At 37.4% G+C, this 21,398-nt stretch overlaps 1 protein-coding gene across 1 annotated transcript in view; it reads left to right on the top strand.

The window, feature by feature from the left end:
• The window catches only part of Usp12 (ubiquitin specific peptidase 12), a 95,428-nt gene that overhangs the window by 29,877 nt on the left and 44,153 nt on the right, over window positions 1–21,398 (top strand). The gene's annotated exons all lie outside the window — the stretch shown is intronic.

Below are 21,398 nucleotides of genomic sequence, written 5' to 3'. Positions count from 1 at the left end.
TTCTTGAAAGGGACCTTGGGACAACTAGTTTTAGTGACAAGAAAGTATTTCAGGGGAAGTAAATCTGAGATCGTATTTCACAGTGACATTCTAAAGGAACTCTGTCACATAGTAAATTTAGATTTAAGTTATATAGGAGCTAGTTTTTGTTTGTTATTAATTTGTCTACAGACAAAACTACCCTACTGAAACAACAAGCTTTGGAAGATAATGGTCATGTAGGAAGCTCTTAACTAACATTAATTTCCAAATTTGTTTTGTTTTCTTTTGTTTTTCTTATTTGTTTGGAGGTAGTACTCATTTTCCATAGAAACAATGTTTATATTCAGTTCCTTTGGTAAATGGACAAAGTGTTATCACTATTGTTACTTTAGTTCAACATTATGGGGGGAAAAAAAGATTCTTAGGGACCACAGTTGCCACACACACAAAAAAGTGAACTTCATGTCTTTTGCTACTTCTAGACTTTGGGAAGGATCTTACATTTTGATAGTTGTTTGAGGAGACCATACTATTTGGAAGAAAGGGAGGGAAGTGCTGTGAGGAATTGGAGGTCTGTGATAGAGTCAAGTTTTCTCTTACTATTTAGTAGTTGTGACTATTGGACAAATCATCCTAATCTCTCTATTTTGTCTAAAAATGGACTAAAGTCTGCTAACAAAGGGGTGGTAGTTAATGTACACCTGATATTGCTCTTTTAAGCCCTTTACACATATTAACTCATTCATTGCCCACAACAGCCTTATGAATTACACAGATAACTTAAGAAAACTGAGAAATTTTCTTAAGGTCATACAGTAATTAAGCTGGAAAGCTAGGATTTGAATCCCTGAGGTCTAGATCTGGCTTTTCAATTATAACTGTCGAAACTCAGTTACATGTCCAGAAACACTGCTTTAAAGGTTATTGGGAGGAATGAATAAAATAATGCATGTGAAGGGGCCCAGTTCAGTAAATGTCACCTTCTTTCTTAGCTCTTTAGTTCCCTGCTAGGAGCCTGTATTTTCATATCTACCACATACGCGTAATCACAAACTGTGAATTCCTTGTATCAGCAAAAGAAGCTTTAATGACATCTTACCTCCCTTGATTGGTCTGCACATTTTCATTACCTTGTTATTTAAGGTGAAAATCCCCAGTCAAAATTTAGGATATATATAAATATATATTTATTTATTTTGGTACCAAGGATCAAACTCCGGACCTTGCGCTTGTGAGGCAGGAAGAGGAACCACTCTGGGAGGTAGCATCCTGGCCATATCTCTTACTGTTAGGGACTTTTCGCCCTTGGGAACTGAGAGCCTTCTCCCCCTATCCCCAACAAATAGCTTGTATTATTCTTTCTTCTTTTTTGGTACTGGGGATTGAACTTGGGTCCTTGCACTTTCAAGGCAGGCAGCGGAACCACTGAGCTAAATCCCTGGCCCTAGCATGTATTATTCTTGAACCACATGAAACTGCTGTTTTTATAAGTCGGAGTTTCTAGAATCCTGGCATTGCAAATATATGTGCAGGTTTTGAAATCTATCTATCTGTCCGTCTATCTATATATCTATCTAGAGAGAGATATCATCTGGGCAGGCACTGTGTGGGCTGTGAGGCAGTTTATTCACTCTGGTGGGTGGGAGCAGGCTGAAATGGGTCTCAGTGTACCTGGGGGACCCTCTGGGGCAGGGCTCTGTCTGTTAGAAGAGAGGGGTCCTCTGGGACAGGGCTCTGTGCTCCTCACCAGGGGATACAGCACAATTGGTCAAGCCCTGGTGTTCTGAGAGGGTGTAGAGGTCACACGCCATGCAGGGGTTTTAGAGCTGTGCAGGGGTCAAGGGACATGTGGGATTGCTAGGGCAGCACCAAGACCATGGGGTGTGTTGGAGTCTTGGCTTATGCTGGGCACCCAGCGTGGGCAAGGGTCCCACGGGTGTGTGGTGCTCCAGGGTGTGCACAATGGGACAAGCTCTGTGGAGGTTGTAGTGGCATGGGGGCAGCAGGTATGAGGTGCCCAGTTGACCCTAAGCCTGGCTCAGAAGGGTGGCAAGCGGGTATGCAGCTGCTGCCTGGGCTCTGCCATGGTTCTTAGGAGAAGAGGCCAGGAGAGTGGCAGAGTCAGGCTTGACTGGGAGCTGGGGCCACTGGGATGGGCGGAGGGGAGGGCAGGGGAATTAGGGCCACACTGTGATCTGGATCTGGACCAGGTGTGGGATGGGGTAGTGGAGACTTAGGAGGGAGGTGGGGTGGGGGTTGGGGGGAACATCCCTCTTCATGGAGTCTGTGGGGGTCTCCTGGGTACCCCCAGAGACTGCTTGTGGGTGCACACATGTGGATGTGATGTGCCTGCAGCCAGGTACTGAAGAGTCAGCTGCTGCCGGGTTGCAAAAGGCAGGGCTCCAGACACCACAAGGAAGAGGGAAAGAATCTAGGGGTGGAGGCTGTGGGGAGTTGCCACCCAAGTGTGGGATTATAGACGTGCACCATCATGCCCAGCTTCTAATAATAATAAGCTTTAAAACTTTTGGTTTTGTTTTTGTTTTTTGAGGCAGGGTCTCCCTTTGTAGGGAGGGCTGTCCCTTGAACTCACTATGTAGCCCAGGCTGGGCTTGAACTCAGGGTGATCCTCCTACCTCAGCCTCCCGAGTGCTGGGATTACAGGCATGTGGCACCATGCCCGGCTGCTTTAATGGTTTTGGGAAGAACCAAGAAAGGGAATACCTGGGCCAAATGGAATTTCTAGTTTCAGTTTTTTGAGGGATCTCCACACTGATTTCCTTAGTGCTTGTATTAGTTTACATTCTCACCAGCAAGGGTTCTTTTTCCCCCTGCAACCTCACCAACATTTGTTATTATTTAATTTCTTGATAGCCATTCTTTCTGGAGTCACATGAAATCTCATGTTTTAATTTGCATTTCTCTAATGACCAGTAATGTTGAGCATTTCTTTATGTATTTATTGGCCATTAGTAGTTGTTGTTTGAGGGGTATATTCATTTTGCTTGCCTAATTTTTGATTGGGTCTTTTATTTTGGGGTGGTCTATATAGATATTAGTCCTTTGAGGAATAGCTGAAAAAAGTTTTTTCTCATTCTGCATGTTGTCTTTGACTTACTGGTTGTTTCTTTTGCTGTGCAGAAGCTTTTTAATTTTATGATCGCATTTGTTGATTCTTGGTACTATTTCCTGTCCAACCAGGGTCTGTTCAGAAAGTCCTTCTTTATACCTTATTCCTGATTTTAGAGGGAAAGCTTTTAGTTTTCTTTTTTCCATTTGATACCTTCCATTTAATATGACCATGGCAGTAGGTTTGTCATAAATGGCCTTTAATCAGATTGAGATAAGGTCCTTTTATACCTATTTTCTTCAGAGTTTTTATCATAAAAGGATGTTAGATTTTGTCATAGGTTTTTTCTGCCTCTGTTGATGATCATGTGATTTTTGTCCTTATTTTTGTTTAGGTGGTGTATTGCATTTATTGATTTGCATATGTCGAGCCATCTTTGCATTTTTGAAATGAAGCCTACTTGGTTATGATGTATGATCTTTTGAATGATTCATTGCATTGTTTTATAGTATCTTGATGAATATTTTTCCATCTGCTGTACATACATTGAAGAGATTGGTCTATAGTTTTCTGTTTTGGTTGGATTATTGTCTGATTTTGGAACCAGAATGTGTGTTCTCTTATTGGGTGGAACACTCTGTAGATACCTATTAAGTACATTTGTTGAAGTTTTGGTTCAACTCTGATATTTCTTTGTTAATTTTTTTTGTCAAGTTGATCTATTTATGATAGTGGAGTATTGAAGTCCCCCACTATAATTGTGTTTACGTTTATCTAGTTTTTTTTTTTATGTTCAGTAGTACTTGTTTCATGTAGTTGGGCACACCATTGTTCAGTGTATATATATATATATTAGTAATTATTATCTCTTCCTGTTGGATTGTTTCCTTGTTTTTACTCTTCTCTTGCTTTTACATACTCATCTCTTCATTAGGTTCTCATCAAGCCTTTTAACTTTTAAGACTAAAAAAAGACATATTTGGGAGGGAATTAAATACTAAGAGAGGAATACGCAGTCCCTAGACACATTGTCTGAAAATAAAAGCATACTTCTAAATAACAGCTCCCATTTCTTACCTGAGGAAAGTGATAATTTATTAATATCATTGAATATTCAGAATATAGTGTAGTTGCCCTAGTTGTTTCAAAAATGTCTTCTGTAATCTTTTGCTTTGTTCGTTTGTTCTGGAAATCACAGAAAGAAATACATGGAGACACAGAATTCGGGTAAAATAGTAAAAGTTCTCCTTGCAAGCAGGCGGGATGGCCAGAAACCGGTCTGGTCAGTGTCCTCCTGCGTTCTGTTAGTCTTCTTTTATACCTTTGTTAGTCATTATCTCACCCCTAGTGGTCTTTGATGTGTAAATACAACTCCAGTTATTTACAAGTCACAGAAAGGAGATAAGCACATATACATTGTAAATTTACCCAGGCATTGCAACTTTATTAGGTTAAAATGTTATCTATAATGAAGTTATTGGTTAAGAATCAGATGACCATCACTTTAAACAACAGTAGTTATGGGAAAAGCAAATCTTAAAGGAATGCATTACTTATTTTGCTTCTACAGCTACCTTAATATTCAGTCTACTCAGTCACATATAGAACAAAAGGCTGCTTTACATCCGGTATGCCTAAGGCAGAGATGGCTGCCAAAGTCAGTTTTAGTTTCTTAGAAGCTTCCTCCTGTTCTATATTCCAAAGTAGATGATTCTCCTTCTTTCCCTTTAGGGCTTCATCCAGGGGCAGTGACTATTAGCCAGACAGACCAGACGAGACCCTCATCTAGGGATCTCTCAGTTGGCCAAGCTGGGCAAAGCATGGGCCATTCTAACTCAAAAAAGATTCTAAGTTTTTGGGGTTTCATCTTAATACCATAATTTCCAGTAAAACCTTTTAAAAAAATTCTTAAGCATGCATTTCAGAACAATAGGACAAGATGTTTCTGTCCCCAGGATCAGCTGATCAGCGTGTTGAGTATGTATGGGTACCCTTGTACGGAGACACAAGACAAAGGTGGGGACCACTCGCTTGCCTGCCTGGCTGCAGGCCTCTCGGCCACTTTAAGGTCCGTTCAGGCTAAGGTGGGCTGTCGCTTAAGCCCACCATTGTACCTTTGTTAAACGCAACCACAGAATCACTGGACAGACTGCACACAAGCTCCGCGACTTGGGGAGGGCTCTTTAAATGTAAATGCCTCCTCCTTCTGTCTTGGTACTGTAGCTTGTTCCCCTCGCTCTCCTATCCAGAACTCTTTCACTCACACATTTATTTAGAAGTTATCACATTCCCTCTGGTGACCCCCTAACTATAACCAAAACAAATGGGAGGAGCTACCTCCCCAAATGGCAAAGCACAAGGGGTGATCAGCCTCCTGTGCTGTATTTGCCCAAAGTTACAAAATACAAATTCACAAAGTGAAACCAAAACAAAACCAAAAGTTAACGACTAGGGGATTTCATGGGATTTCTCACCCAGCAAAGGAAACAGATGAGACACCAACAGCAGCAGCCCTCCTGTCGTCCTCCATCTCGGATTCAGGAGATCCCTGTCCTGTTGAGGAGCCTAGGAAATTAGTCCCGGGGCATGGGCTTGCCTTTCCTCTTGAGAGGGAGAGCCGCTCCCTCTGGTGGGGTTCGGGCCGATGCTGGAAAGGGCTATTTTATTTCCGATTCCCAGTCAGGGAACCAAATGTTCTAGAAATCGTGGAAAGAAATAAACGGAGACACAGAATTCGGGTAAAATAATAAAAGTTCTACTTACAAGCAGGCAGGACCGCCAGAAACCGGTCTGGTCAGTGTCCATCTGCGTTCTGTTAGTCTCTTCTTTTATACCATTGTTCGTCATTATCTCACCCCTAGTGGTCTTTGATGTGTAAATACAATTCCAGTTCCTATTTACAAGTCACAGACACAAGGTAAGCACATACACATTTTATTTACCTAGGCTTTGCAACTTCATTTAAAATGTTAACCATAATGAAGTTACTGGTTAAAGAATCAGATAACCATCACCTTCAACAACAATAGTTATGGGAAAAGCAAATCTTAAAGGAATGCATTACTTATTTTGCTTCTACAGCTGCCTTAGTATTCAATCTATTAAGGTATCTAAAACTTTTCCCTATCACTTTTGAACCACTGTCCAATCAAAACTCATGCATTTAGCCTGGCCTGGTGGTGCACACCTGTAATCTAGTACTCTGGGAGGCTGAGGTAGGACAATTGCAAGTTCAAGCTCAGCCTGGGCAATTTAGTGACTTTGCAAGATTCCTTTTCAAAAAAAAAAAAAAGAAAGATAAGGATGTAGGCTCATTGTGGCCATTGTATTACTGATATACTGAGTTTGATGACCTGATTAAAGTGCAAACCAGCAGATTTCTTCAGTATGAGTGAATTGCTTGTTCACAGTTACCAAGCAATATGAGAATTTAGCAGTTGGCCAGGATCTGGTCCCATAGTATACTTGTAGATGATAAGAGCAAGTTCGTAGTATATTTCTAATTCTGTTATTTTTTCCACATTTATTGCAGACATTTTTCTATGAAGAAGAGCTTTGTCTCAGTAATTGGGGTTGAAGCATAGTTCCTTCAAAAAAGAGTAAATATTACATCTCTAGTTATTAGTTTTTAGAGTAAGAAATTGGTATGATACTCCTCACCGATGCTGCAAATGTATTTTTCTCTTTTATTATTTTCTTTTTCGAATGTCAGATTGGTTATTTATGTATTGTATTACAACCAGTTATAGATGTCTTGATAATCAATTACAGGCTTCCCTTTTGATGCTTAATTTATTCTGAGTTTTGTCAGTGGAAGGTTCTTTGAGCTGGCTATGATTTTGATTGATTTTTTATGATTTTGTTAATATAAATTTGAATTTTCAGAAAATTTGTAAGAATGATATAAGACATGCCTAAATCTGTTCATTGTTTAGAGTTTGCTAAGTTTGCTTGTCAAATCTCATGTACACACTTGATTTTATCTAACTGCTTGAAAGTAAATTGGCAAAACATCCCAGTTTACCCCTGCTTTCAATCTCCAAAACAGGAAAGGAAGGAGGAAGGAGGGAAGGAAGTTCTTCAGCACAGAATAACAGGGATGAAAATAAGATACTATGAAGAGCAAGGATATTCTCTTTCAACAAGTGTAATTTAAAAAATCAATGCTATTAATCTAGTCTATTTCTAAGTTTAATTATCCCCAGTAATGTCTGATATCAAATGAAAGATTATCATATGTTTAATGTCCTTTTAATAATCATTCTTCAGCAGTTTTTGGTCTTTATAGACCTTGACATTTTTGAGGAATACATGCTAGGTATTTTGCATACTGTTCCTCAGTTTGAGTGTGACTGATGTTGCTTCATGATTAGATTCAAGTTGTGTTATTTTTGGTTTAAGCAAAAACACAAGTTTATCAGGTTTTTTTCCACTATCAAGTTGCTGTATTTTGCTTTGTAATTAATTTTGGGGGAGATATGTTTGAGATTTAGTAAATGTATTGCTTCTTACCAAATTTCACTTACGTGTATTGGGATCGACTTTGTATGTTTTGGTTGACATTTTCCTGCAAGAAAGAGAGTTCCCTTTTTTTGTATGTGTGCTTGTTTATAACAGCATGGACTTCTACTTTGTTCAATAGTTATGATCTGTTATCATCAATTTTGATTCTCTACTTGTCTCTGACTTGGTCAGTAGACTTCAAGCTGACTCCTCTGCCCCCTTTTCATGGCTTTATCCTTTGAACAGTTACTAACCTCAGCATAAGATACTCTAGAATCTCTCTTTCCCCAGCCTTGCAATCTAAAGTGTCTTTTAGGTGAGAATGGTGTTTAGGAACTGAGATATGGGCTCTGGATCTGCTCATTCTCACTGTAGTGTCATGTTTTTTAGGTTCTTTTAGTGGACAGAGCAAGGAACTTTTGTTTTTTCAAGAGATTTGCCTTTCAAATCCATATTCGTTTTTTTCTTCATTGAATCATATCTCTTTAACTGGAATAGTTCCAGAGAAGACTTCAGCGACATTTTTGTGTGGTGCTTCTGAAGTTCAGTTCTACTCTCTAAGTTTTTGTTTGTTGTTTTGATTGGATAATCAGTGTTAGTTGACTTGAAAATAATTGTGAATAATTTGTTAGAGCAAATGAACATTTTGCAACTTCAGAATTGTGAAATTACAGTTAAAAGCTTTGAGTTTGTTATATTTAGATAGTGCTTTACCTATGAAGAAAAATGGCTTCGAATTTCTTAGAATTTAAGGGCTAATTTGTACAGAAGACTTCTGATCTGTTATCCATAAAGTTAGGAAAAGATCTGAAAAGGTTATTTTGATAATAAAACTATTAAATTTTAACATCATGTGTGTAAAATTCATGTAGTCTTCTGCCTAGGCTTTGCTTTATAGGTTCTTAATTAACGGCATTCTACTATAAACCAGTATGCTTATAGGCATAATAAGCATGAAAAAGTACTTCTTTGATTTATACTCCTGTTATGTAAATTTAAGATTTTACATTCTAAATCTTTTGACTTTGTATTTTTTTTTAACTATACCTATTTGAAAATGATGGTTTCATGTAAGTATAACCCTCAAATAAATTTTCGGACTAGATGCAGCTCTATTATTAAGAAATGATATTCTCAGCCCTTCTGAATCCATACTTCCCCATAACTGTACACCATTTTTTCTCTCAAGGACAGTATGTACATTCTTCTTTTCTTGTGTTATGCTTTACCCAAAACACAATGTATCTAGTAAAGAAACTATTTTTAGATTAGTATTATTAGATGAGAAACTTGAAGTGGGTTTTGCAATAGCATTTTATGTTGCATGTTGTGATTTTTTAATGTAAGTACATAAATAATGTATTTTTCAGTTAAGGAGTCACCTTTAATTTCTATTTTGTCCTATTACAGGGTAATCAGTAGACTTACTTGAAGGACAAAAATGTTAGGACATCTTTTTCACTATCGCCTGCTTATTAATTATGGATTGAATTCCATAATTCCAGAAGAAACTTCAGTTTCCTTGGGGATTTTTTGGGGTTTTTTTTTTTTTTTTTGACCTTTTATAAAGATAAAGTCATAACTTTGTTCTTGGAATAGTACCTAGCACAGAAACATCACAATGTTTTTAAAATAAATATGTGAATCAGCCTAGGCAGATATATGTTAACACTTACTTGTGTGTGACTTCATCTTCATTTATTTATATCCCATCTCCATGAAAGAACCTCTAGTGGGTCTTACATGTATGAAATTGCTATAGGGGAGATAATGCTTTTCAAAGGAAATGTAAAGTATTGGGCCAGGAATTTAGCTCAGTGGTTTCCACTGCCTGCCTTGCAAGCACAAGGTCCTGAGTTCGATCCCTGGTACCCCCCCCAAAAGGAAATGTAAAGTATTGAGTTAATAAGAATGAATATTTATAGAAACAGTTTTACCCAAGAATGTAGTAGAAGTTGTAGGAAATTTACAACAGGAATATAGGGTATGTTAGTATTATAGAAACTAATCACTCCCTTCAGATCTAAGGGAAAAGATTATTCTACATAGAATGCTCTATTAAGTGTGTGTACATTTTAGGTGTGTGCTGAACTTCTTGGCCAAAGAAATCGTAAATGTAGGAAACATAAGGCAAAATGTTACTGAGCTGATTAGAAGTATGATGTAGATACAGTAGGAGCAAACTGAAAATAATTATATAATGTTGCCAATAATTACATAATGTTGATATATAGGATATGTCTGAGCAGTCATAGAATTTATCATCTAAACTGGGCACTTTGGGAATGAAAATCTGTGCTATTAATAATGCCATGACAGTTGGTACAGATTGTCTGAGGCAAATCACTTTATTATAGAAAAACTTAAATATATATTGAGGTAGACAGAACAGTATTATGTTCACTGTATGCCATTCAACTGAATGCAACACCAAGCTGGCCTGTTGACTAGTTTTGTATCTTTTTTCTTCCTCCCTACTTTATACTTTTCCAGATTATTTTGAGGCAAATCCTAGATGTTATTTTGTTATATGTAAGTATTGTGACACTTAACTTTTTTTGTGTTTTTAAAACTTTTTGTGTTTGATCTAGGTTATCTTTTACACTATGTGCTCCCTGAGGATATAGTCCATAATGTTCTTTATCTTTAGTTTTCCAGTTTTGGCTGGTGGGTAATAAGTTTTATACATGTATGGAAAGCTATATGTAAGTCCACTTAGAAGTCAGAAAAATGACTATGCTCTAATTTAGTTTGAATTAACTCACAAACTAACCTAAGATAAGTTATCTATCTACTGTGGTCTCTTTATTGAGTAAGAGTTTCATTGTCTTAAATTACCTAAAGGGTCATCATTAAGGTCTGTTTTGTTTTAGTATTTGTAAGACTTGGACTCTAGGAGCTTTGAGGTTTTTGGCTTCTCTAGTAGTCATGGCTTTTTGAATGAAGGCAGTAAGTCAAACATGGAAAATGTTTTATTATAGTCATTCTAGTTTTCACACCCTCAGCAGTGTGACAGATTAAGGTCTGCTTAAAATAGTATTTTGATTTCAGGACAGTAATCATTTCAGAAGCCTGCAGCGGTGGCAAAGTTGCCTGTTCTTCTTAATCACTTTTTCACAATTGACCCATGTTGGGGAAACAGCCAGTAGAAAACATTAAGTCAGCAGTAAATCAGCCCTCCAATGGAAGAATGGGTGGGAAAAGATATTGTTAGTTGCTGAATTCTAGACAGAATGAGCCCTATTAAAAGGAAGTTCTTGGGCCTGGGATTTAGCTCAGTGGTTCTGCCGCCTGCCTCATAAGCGCAAGGACCTGAGTTCGAGCCCTGGTACCAAAAAAAAAAAGGGAAGTTCTTATGTTTTCGGATGGGATATTTTCATCAAACTTGAGAAGCAAAGAAAAGCATATGTTTTCCTTCCTTGCTACCTTCTTCCAGCCCATCCCCTCTTCCTGGCTTTCTTTAGGCTGTAAATGCTTTTATGTTTATACATGTGTACCTGTATAAAAAAAAGCAGATTTCTAGTGATTAATATAAATTCAATAGACAGTGAGTATTTAAATGCTTGATTCTGTAAATGTGTAGTGATTTAGATAGAATAATTAAAAGGTTAATTTATAAATTTTGTTACACAAGATTTGAGATCAGTCATCTTCTCATGAGAGCTCTAGTGGAAGCTTGAATTTGGAATCAGCAGTTCATAGTTGGACTGTGGCTGGATAATTAAAGTAGTTCTTTTAGAATAGCTGTGGAGCCTTCTTTCACTTCCTATTCAGAGTAGGTAGGGCTGGGCGTTTAGCTCCGTGGTTCCACCACCTGCCTCACAAGCACAAGAACCTGAGTTCGATCCCCAGTACCAAAAAAACAAACAAACAAACAAACAAAAAAAGAGCATGTAGCTGGGAAGCCTGGCTTTTCACTGCTAGGATAAAGCCAGAGACATGATCTTTGCAGAAAGTAGGCGGTCTTTAATTGAGGGAGGGAGAGAGGGAGAGAAGGAGGGGGTGGGGAGGAAAGACTTTGTGACACTTTGGTTTTTCATAGCAGGCATGTGAGATAGGGCAGTTCTGCCCTCAGAGTACTGCTGTTTTTGTTAACTTGCCCACCTGCAACTCACATGCCCTACAGGAAGGCCTGGTCATCTGCCTGCCTGCTTATACACAACTTGTAACCAGCTGTTTTCAGGATAACCAGACCTACACAGGTGCAAAGGAAATCCATGTGAGATACAGTATATGGGCTATCCGTCATTGACAAATCTCAACAGCTAACCAGGGGTTCCAGACGTTTGAGGAAAGCTTCAAGAGCTTGAAACATGGAAGATTCTGTTTTAAGTGGCAGTTTAATGAGCTAGGGCTGTATTTCTGTCCCACCCCCTCCCCCTTTTATTTCTTTTGTTGGAATGATGACATTTTCTTTATTTTTGCTAGTTGATCTGTAAACATTTTAACATACACAATTTAAATTTTCTTGTATATATTCAGCATCTCTACCTGCCCCTCACCACTTCACAAGTCAAGCTCATTAGGCATTAACTCCTTTCCAGTATCCTCTCTTTGTAGATGATTGTTTTTTGAATAAACCTGTAGATGAAGCATGGAAGATTTTGTTACAATTACAGTAGCATTGTTACAATTCCTACTAATATATAAAGAAGTAATTGGGATGTGGAGGAAAGAGTGGTAGAAAGGTGAATGTACTTATTTCCTTTTGTATGATAGCAGAAGTTTCTTAAATACTATGTATATGAAACTGGTAAATCTAGACAGATTTAGATATAGAACCACTAGAAGTTTCCAAAAACACTGTATCCAGTAATACCTAATACAGATGAGGACATGGCCTGGGAAGCAGACCTGAAAAGTGTATGTGCCAGTTTCTCATCTTGCAAAACATAGAATTAAGCTGTTGACTAAGGCATGCAATCTGTTATTTAAAGTTATGATAATGATCACTATTAAAAACTAAAATTGTTCATGTAGTTGTCTTAGGGAAAAGTGACCTTAAGGGAAGAGGGAGTAGTGAATAATAATTTGATTTTTGAAATTTTAAGTCCTCTTCACAGTTTGAATTATTTTTAGATTGTGTGCAGTATTTATAAAATAAAGTTTTATATAAAACATTCAAAAGGAGCTTGGTGCTTGTTCTAGTATTTATAACAGCTGTCCACAGGGAGCTAACTTAAGACTTCTACATAGATTAGAGATTGGAATCTTTACCTTCTACCTACATAGTACTTTCAAAAACAAAGTGCACTTGAATTTTCCCTTTGTGTTGCTCAGTTTGGTAAACTGTCACTGAGGAAAATTTCATGTCTAATGTTTCTAGTAATGCCTTTACATAGTGCCTTACGTTTTTGAGATCTTTTGCCTTTGTTAATTTCCATAGCAACACTCTGAGGTAGGTAGTTTGTTTTCCTGTATTTTAAGGTGAAGAAACAACTGATAAAGTGACTTGCCTGATGTATGTGGCTTATGAAGTGGTAGCAGAGTTTGGCCACAGACTACTGCATGCCCAGCTGTTGGCTCCATAGTGATTCCATGCCTGCTCAGTGTCTCCTGTTCTGCCACAGCTGCAGTATTTCTCTTGCCAATTCTTCTTTTTTTTTTGGTACTGGGATCAAATTCGGGTCCTTGCGCTTGGAAGGCAGGCGGTGTAACCACTGAGCTAAATCCCCGGCCCTCTCCTGCCAATTCTTGGCTTTCTCGTTTATAATGTAACCCACATTCAAGTACTGGCATTGATTTCTTCTTACATTCTGAAATTTCTACTCAAGTTGTATTTAAATTACATAAACCTGTTTTTAATTTGAAAAGTGAATTTTACTGCAAATTTTAGATATTTGAATATGCTCCATGGAGACATTTTATAAGTGATCACTTGGCCTCTTGTTTCCATAGGTAGGCAGTGCTTACTTACTAACTCTTATGCTTGATATTCTCTTGGATAGACCTTTTTGTTTTATTAGTGCATATTGGTTATACAGATTAATGGGTTTCATTTTGTCAGATTTGTAAATGCACCTAACATTTTAATCATTTCACTTCCTTTGGTACCCTTGTTTTGAACTGTCATGGTTTGTTGAAACAAAGCAGTGGCATTCAGAGTTAACCAGTCTTTTTGGGCTTGTGTTACTGTTGCAAACACTGAGCCTTATCTGAACCCTACAGGTAGGGTGCTCACTCAAGAAATTTGGATTGCAGCAAGTAACTTGGTGCGGGAAGTAAACATATTCAACTCTTGGGAGCCTAGTGAAATACCCTTGATAGTGGCCTTTTTCTTTTTAAATTGTGGTTTTTAAAAAACATAAGTATATGTATACCTGTCACATAAAAATGATACTTGGCCATTTTCTAACTGTACAATTTATTGACATTAATTACACTGACCATGTTGTATAACTGTGAACATTATTTTCAATGTTTTTCATAATCCCAAACAATAAACTCAATAATCATTCAGTAATAACTCCTCATTCTTCCCTCTCCCTTCTTAATCCACTCCTGTGGGTGTTTAATGTCTGCTCAGGTTCCAGAGTACAGAATAGTTGATTCTCATGGGTTTTTTGGTATTAATGGTTTTGGCAGAGGGACTGACCCCCTGGAATTTCCTATTTTGCTATTTTCTGTGATGTCATTCCACCCTTATTTATGTTTTGTATGTGACTACATTTGGTGCCACCTGCAGTCAGTTCCTTTTGTCCAAAACAGTGAAAGTATTGTGGTGGAGACTAAAACTACAGTAGTGTGAGAAGTCTCTTGCAGGATTTCCCTAGCACCATTCACAGAAATGATGCATGCTTTTAAAGTAATGCTGTCATTTTCTGGGACGTTGATTGATAGTGTGGTTGCTCAAAATTACCTTTATTTCTGCAGAACTTAAAAGTTGGTTTCAGTTCTCTCATAGTTTTACAGCTGGAAAAATAGCTATAACCATATAAGGCCAAGGGAATTCAGATCTAAAAAACAACTGGCAGCGATGATTCTGTTCTTTCCGCTTAAGTTTAATGTAATATTCCTATTGTCCCCGCAATTCAGAAAGAGTCGTAATTAGCTTTTTAAAAATCATGATAATAATTAAGAACTCTTTCTGAGCTGGGCTTGGTGGCACCCAGCTGTAATTCCAGCGTTCAGGAGGTTGAGGCAGAAGAATTGCTATGAATTTGAGGCTAGCCTGAGCTACAGAGTGAGTTTAAGCCCAGCCAGAACTACATAGTGAGACGCTGTCTCAAAACCCCCCTCCCAAAAAACAAAAACTCTGAGAGTTCATTTTATTTGAAGGATATGGAATAGTCAGAGTGGTAAGACAGGATTTAAGTTTGATGATACTTTTACTTTTTATTCAGCTGAGCTGGAGTTAGCCTCTGAATTCTGGAATATGAATTCAGTTACTCTAACCTACGCCAGTCAGTGACTTATATTGCCAGTTTTGGTTTCATTTCAACTTAATAATACCTTGTAGTTTAATAATGATATTCTCAGGAGTGGGAGGTACTTTACAAATACCTTGCTGTACCATAACATAGGAGTTGGGAAAAATAGAAGTGCTTGATTTCTTAAGTGGAAAAGTAGTGAACACAGGTTTTTTTGGTTGAGTACTGTCGGTCAAGCCAGTTACGTCAGGCAGGTATCCTCAGCCTACGTGTGGTGGCAGTCCAGGACCCCTGACTTTTATAGAGTGGAAATGCAACTTGGCGAAATAAGACATAGAAACTATCAAGAATATAGCAGAGAGAACTTAAAATGAAGAAATATTTTTTGTGATTTGTTCATGTCTGGGGATATAGCTCAGTGATAGAGTGCTTGCCTAGCATGCACAAGGCCTTGCATTTGATACCCACCCCTGCAAAAAAAAAAAAAGAAGAAAAAAACAACTAATCTTGACCATATTTGCTCTAGGTAAAGTACTAGTAATAGAGTTCAGATATAGTTATGTTTTAAATGTAATACTCTACTCATGAGAGTATTATGCATTTTTTTCATAATTAGTTTTGATATCAATAGAAGAGTAAGATTTGTAATACTATTTATTACATTGTGCACACTGAGATTGTTAAGTATGTCATTATTCCAGTATTGGTCATGGTTGACATTTTTATTTTTTATTTTTTGGTACTGGGGATTGAACTTGGGACCTTGTGCTTGCAAGGCAGGCAGTGGAACCACTGAGCTAAATCCCTGGCCTGACATTTTTATTTTTAATGTTTTTGTTAAGCTAAATAGCAGAATAAGTCCTGATAAGTACAGGATCATCACTGCTACTTTCTGACATAGATGAAGTAATAAAGTTTTCTTTAAATATTTCATTGTCTCATTGTGAGCATTTAAGGACCAAAAGTATGGTTTTTGGGGGGGAGGGTATTGGAGTCAGAGTACGGAATTAAAAGATTTAAGGTGAATCTGAATCTTCTTTTTTTCTCTATAGATATTCTGTGTACTTGCATAGCCTTGAATTGTATAACTAAACTTCTTTGAAGATGCTGAATTGAATAATTGCAATATTGTCTGATAGGAATGGTTTTGACCATGGATATTTCAACTTTTGGGAGCTTACAGTCATGCCTGTTTTTGGTTTAGTCATTTTTATCAATGAGCCACATATATAACTTGTTGCTTAGCTTCTTTTATTATTTGATATATTTATGTATATATTATTAGATAAAAAGGATTATGTATATGTGGTTTTAGTAAATTAAATTTGAAATTATTTGGCTGATGAATAGTCTCGGAATTGGATTTTTCTGAATTGAGTAGATGAAAAATTTACATATTTAACATTAAATATGTGCTTCTATGCTGGTGGTTGTAGGAGAAAATAAGCTTCTAATTTCTTTGGGGAAGGAATCTGTTCTGGAAAACTTTGAAAACTTGTTAGACATCTTTCCTATTGGTTGGAGATTTTGGAGGTGGTATGGAGGTTAGACAGGCGGGTGGAACATACACACAAATGAATACACACCACCAGAAAATAAATGTATATAATTTCTCTTTCTTTCTGCAACTTAACTAAATGGCTTTCAGAAGACCTATGATAGTAACAGAGCCAGGGGTCCTTCATTAAGGTGATTATTGGTGCCTGGTCATTGGTTGAATAATATTTTATTTTTCTCAGAAATAGCACAATTAGTCTTGGTGACTATATCTTACTCCACTTTGTATCATTGGTACCATGCCCTACCACATCTAATGACGGGTGGCTTTCCTTTGTGCTGATTTCTTATTTTAAGACAGCTTTTGAAACCCTCTGATATCTGTGTGATTGCTGGTTTTAAGTCTGGACCCATTGAAGAATCATTTGTACTACTTTTTAATGGAGAACATTTTAACTTTGGCACAGTCAAAACGAGAAGAGGCCACTGTAGAAGATCTAGACCAGGGTTTTTAGGATGATTGTTCATCAGTGTGGAACCTCCAAGTACTTTCCTAGTCCCTGAAATTGGATTTTGACTTTGGGAATTCCAGTTTGTTCAGGGGTTCATCTGACCAATGGAGCAATATGTAGGTAATTGTAATTCAGATATAGGAAGGACTAAGTAGTTGCTTAGTGCTGTCTGTGCCAGTTTTTTACTGATGACATCATTTTGTACTGTATTTTACCTTTAAGGCAAGATTTAAGGCAAGCTTTAAGGCAACATTTCTCCTGCTCATCTATCCTGCTTCCTCCTTTTTTTGATTTGTTTTTGTTTATAGTTCTAACCATTGAAATTGAGGGCCTGTGCACACTAAGCAAATACCACTGACCTCAGCCACAGGAAATTCTTTCTTTTTTTTGAGCCACTATCTCGATTTGTAGTTTAGGCTGGCCTTGAACTCAACTGTGTAGCCCAGGTTGGCCTGGAACTCACCAGGGATCCTCTTTCCTCAGCCTCCCAAGTGTTGGGATTACGGGATTGCACCACCACACCTGGTGGGAAATTTCTAAATTAAGAAAGTAAGTTATTTCCAAAATAAGTTGATTATTTTCTTGAAAATGTTCCTGGTTATTGCTTTAATTTTGTGTATTTTGTATGTATCTTATGGCAGAACAAAGAGTAGTCATTTGTGTATTTTTCATAGTTGACTATATAAAAATTACTCATCAGGCCTGGATATTTAGCTCAGTGGTTCTGCCACCTGCCTCGAAAACCCAAGGTCCTGAGTTCCATCCCTGGTACCAAAAACAAAAACAAACAAAAACACTTCTCCTTGGTGGAAGTAAAATTATTCATCAGAGGACAGCCATCTCCCAGATTATGTTCTTTTTCACATTTGCAGATGGTTAAGAGACTATTCAACATTTTATCCTTAACGTTTTAATGAAGTGGGAGAAGCTGATGGATTTACACATTGATGGAAATGTGGGGATGGAAGGAAAGGTAGTATAGAAATAGAGGCTTCACATCTGGGGAAACTGAGGTCAAGAGAGAGAAGCCTTTTGTCAAGTCACTTGCTTTTTTAGTGTTCTGGCCAGGACTGGACTCAAATCCATAGCTTTCCTAGTTTAGTGCTACTTTTAGAATACCATAGTGCCTCTATAGTACTTCCATAGTAGATCCATTCTCTCATGGAATCTTTTTTGTAAAATATTTTCTTTTTAATGAAACCTTAATTTCAGTTATGTTATATTGATAAGAATACTGACTAAAAATTACTACCCAATATTAACCATAATTATTTAAAAAATTTTATTAATGGCCCGGGGATTTAGCGCAGTGGTTCCGGCGCCTGCCTTGCAAGTGCAAGGTCCCGAGTTCGATCCCCGCACCAAAAAAAAAAAAAATTTCTTAATATATGTTTGCAGTATATGTTTATACATCATGCGAAGTTGGTACATGTACATAACACATCTTAATTCTTTTCATGTTCCCTTCTCTCCCTCCATCTAACCTTGTTCTTAGACAACAACTGTTCATTTTTACATTTAACTGTGGAAACTTTTACATTTAGAACTTTTTGGTTCTTAAAAAAATTCTGCTTAGGCTGGGGATTTAGCTGAGTGGTTTCACCGCTTGCTATGCAAGCACAAGGACCCAGGTTCGAGCCCCAGCACCAAAAAAAAAAAAAAAAAAAAGATTCTGCTTAGACTTTCGAGTTTCTGTTCTAATAGTCAAGTCATTGTTATTTCTTGGCACATACTAAGCATTTTTGTTAATATCTTGTGTTCAGTAGTTTAATATTTTATATCTTTATGATTCTGATTCTGCTGCCTGTATTTCTGTTAGCTCTTATTTATGGTACTTTGTTTCCCTGTGTATTTTTGTGATTATTTTTAACCTTGAGATAAAATCTCTTGAAACTTTAGGAATTATTTGTAGATAGATTAAATTTATCTTCTTCCAGAGTGAATTTGTAATTCTGCCTTTTATGGGGTGGAAGGCAGCACCGTTCATTTGGCATCTCTTTGGACTAAATTCCTTGTTTGGGATTTTTTTTTTAGTCACAGTTTGTACTAATTTGGGTCGCAAAGAGATTTGTTTTTTCTTTCTCTCCCCCTCCCAGCACTGAGGATAAGTCAGGCAAGTTTCCTTGTGGTACAGTATTATTTCTCATTCCCTCAGACATGAGAACTCTGGGACTTCCTCTTTTGCCTGGGGGTCTTGGGTGGGATCCAGCGTACCTGTTTCCTGATTGCTTTTCATTCTGTTTATCTGTTACACACTAAAAGTCACTGGGGTTAGAAAATACTTTCAGTGTGAAATCTGGTTTTTGCCAATTGCTTATATCTGTGGTTCCTTATACTATGGTTTTTGGGCTTTCTATGAATTTCTTCTTCCTTTACTGGTTCAGTCAATTTTTTTTTTTTTCTTTTTTTGTACTAGGGATTGAACGCAGGACCTTGTGCTTACGAGGCAGGCGAGGTGCCACTGAGCTATGTCCCTGGCCTGGTCCAGTTAATTAAAAAAAAAATTTCATTCACTTATTTTTTTTTTTTCCATCCAGGGGATCCTGAGTATCTAATTGCTTCTTCACAGTAAATTCTGTAGTACTAGGTGTTAAGCCTAAAGTGATCTTTTGCCGAAGTTACAAAATGGGAACAGGTCAGGAAAAAAATGACTTCTTCCATCTGTGTGTATCATGTACTCAGACAAAACAAAGCAATCCTGATCCCTATAAAAGCTCCAGAGCAGAGGATTTTAAACTCTGTATACCACATTCTTTATCTCAGTTAAGACTGGCAGATTTCATAGACTGTTCACTTTTGTAGGGTCATTTTTTTTTTTTCTTTTTGGTACTGGGGTTTGAACTCGGGTCCTTGCGCTTGTATAGCAGGCGGCGAAACCACTGAGCTAAATGCCCGGCCCCGTAGGGTCATAGTTTTTAAAGTGTGGGGATAGAAAATTGTTCTCAGCCATTGCTCTTGAATACTTATTTAGGCTCAATTCAAATTGTAGGATGCTTGATTGCCATTATTTGACATAAAATTTGTCAGCCTTTAGCAGAATCCTTGAAGAATACCTGGTTTGAGAACTTTCAAAATGCTAAAAGGTTGTATAGCAAAGTTTTAGCTTGGCAGTTGGTTTCCACCAGTTATCTCCTTTTAAAACCACTTAGTTGTAAGATTGCTTTGTATATATAATCTATTACTTTTTTAGTTAGCATTAGGCTAGAGCAGTGATGGCAAACCTTTTAGAGGTGAGTGCTTAAACTGCAACCCCAAACCCACTTATTTATCACAAAGTGCCAACCCTGCAATTAAAACTGAATACTGAGGTTTTAGCTTAGAAAAAGCAACTCATACATTAACATCTTTTGTCTTAAAAACACAATAATGCGCATGCCATAGGTTCACCACCACTGGGCCAGAGATAGGAATGTGCTTTCACCATTTCTGCAGAGAAAATCTTGAATCAGTACTGTTGGAACGGTCCTTCTGCTTTGGCACAATCTGCTGCATAGCCTCATTACCATGTAAGATAGTATTTACTATATTATGCCTTAGTTTACAGCTATAATAAAGTCAATTCTATTCTTGTTTTGTACTTTCCATATTGATCTGCTACAATGACTCCTTCCATAACTGCAATTCCTCAAGCTGTTGATTTGTTTTACTTCACATGTATTAGTTGGCTAGGACTTCCTGGAGTTTTCTGTTAATTATAGTTGTGTCGTCAGAGGCATTAATAAAAATGATTTGAAATAATAGATTGAGTTAGAAAGGACTTTAGAAATTACCTAATCTTTTAATTTCATGAATAGTTTTAACTGAACTAAGTCTAAATTCATATACAAGCTTATATTGAAAACCCAACAGATAAACTTGGATCTAGGAGTTATGAAAATCATTGTGGATTCTGACTCTTTTATTTTGCAAATGAAGTTTCTTAAATCCACAAGAGTTAAATGTGTTCTGCAGTTATTTCCACTTGGCTTCCTCTTCCCAGACCTCTGAATTAGGTTACCATTCTACTTTGCTGTTAGACTTTTAAAGAGTATAGTGATGATACCTCTGGGCACTCTTTGTTAGCTCTTGCCTGCCAAGCCCAGGAGAGGGTCTGGTTTTTTTTTTGTTGTTTTTTTTTAATTTTAAGAGTTGTTTATTGTTTTCTTCTGATTTTTGTTTCTTTCTTAGAAGCTTTTGCGCAGAGCAGATCTGATTTATTACCATGACTTACTAATGAATTTAGTTTCTTTGTGATTGAAAGGGAGGGTGAGAAGAGAACCAGCATTTATGGGACACCCATCTATGTGTTGGCCATTGCCAGCTTACAAAAGATGAAACTCAGTTTATGTGTACTTACCTTATAAAGTCGTTGCTAACATTTTTCCTTTTACAGCTGGGAAACAGGCAGAGTAGCTAGCTAATTCTTGTCAAAACTGTGAGGTGAGGAGGATGAGGGAAGAGCTAAGCATGCGTGAAAGTGTATGG

The sequence above is a fragment of the Heterocephalus glaber genome, unplaced genomic scaffold (assembly GCF_053883595.1).
Source record: "Heterocephalus glaber isolate CG9 unplaced genomic scaffold, H.glaber_assembly_v1.0 deba00001719, whole genome shotgun sequence".
NCBI lineage: Eukaryota > Metazoa > Chordata > Mammalia > Rodentia > Bathyergidae > Heterocephalus > Heterocephalus glaber.
Note: the sequence above shows the minus strand (reverse complement) of the source record. Positions and strands in the feature narration are given on the sequence as shown.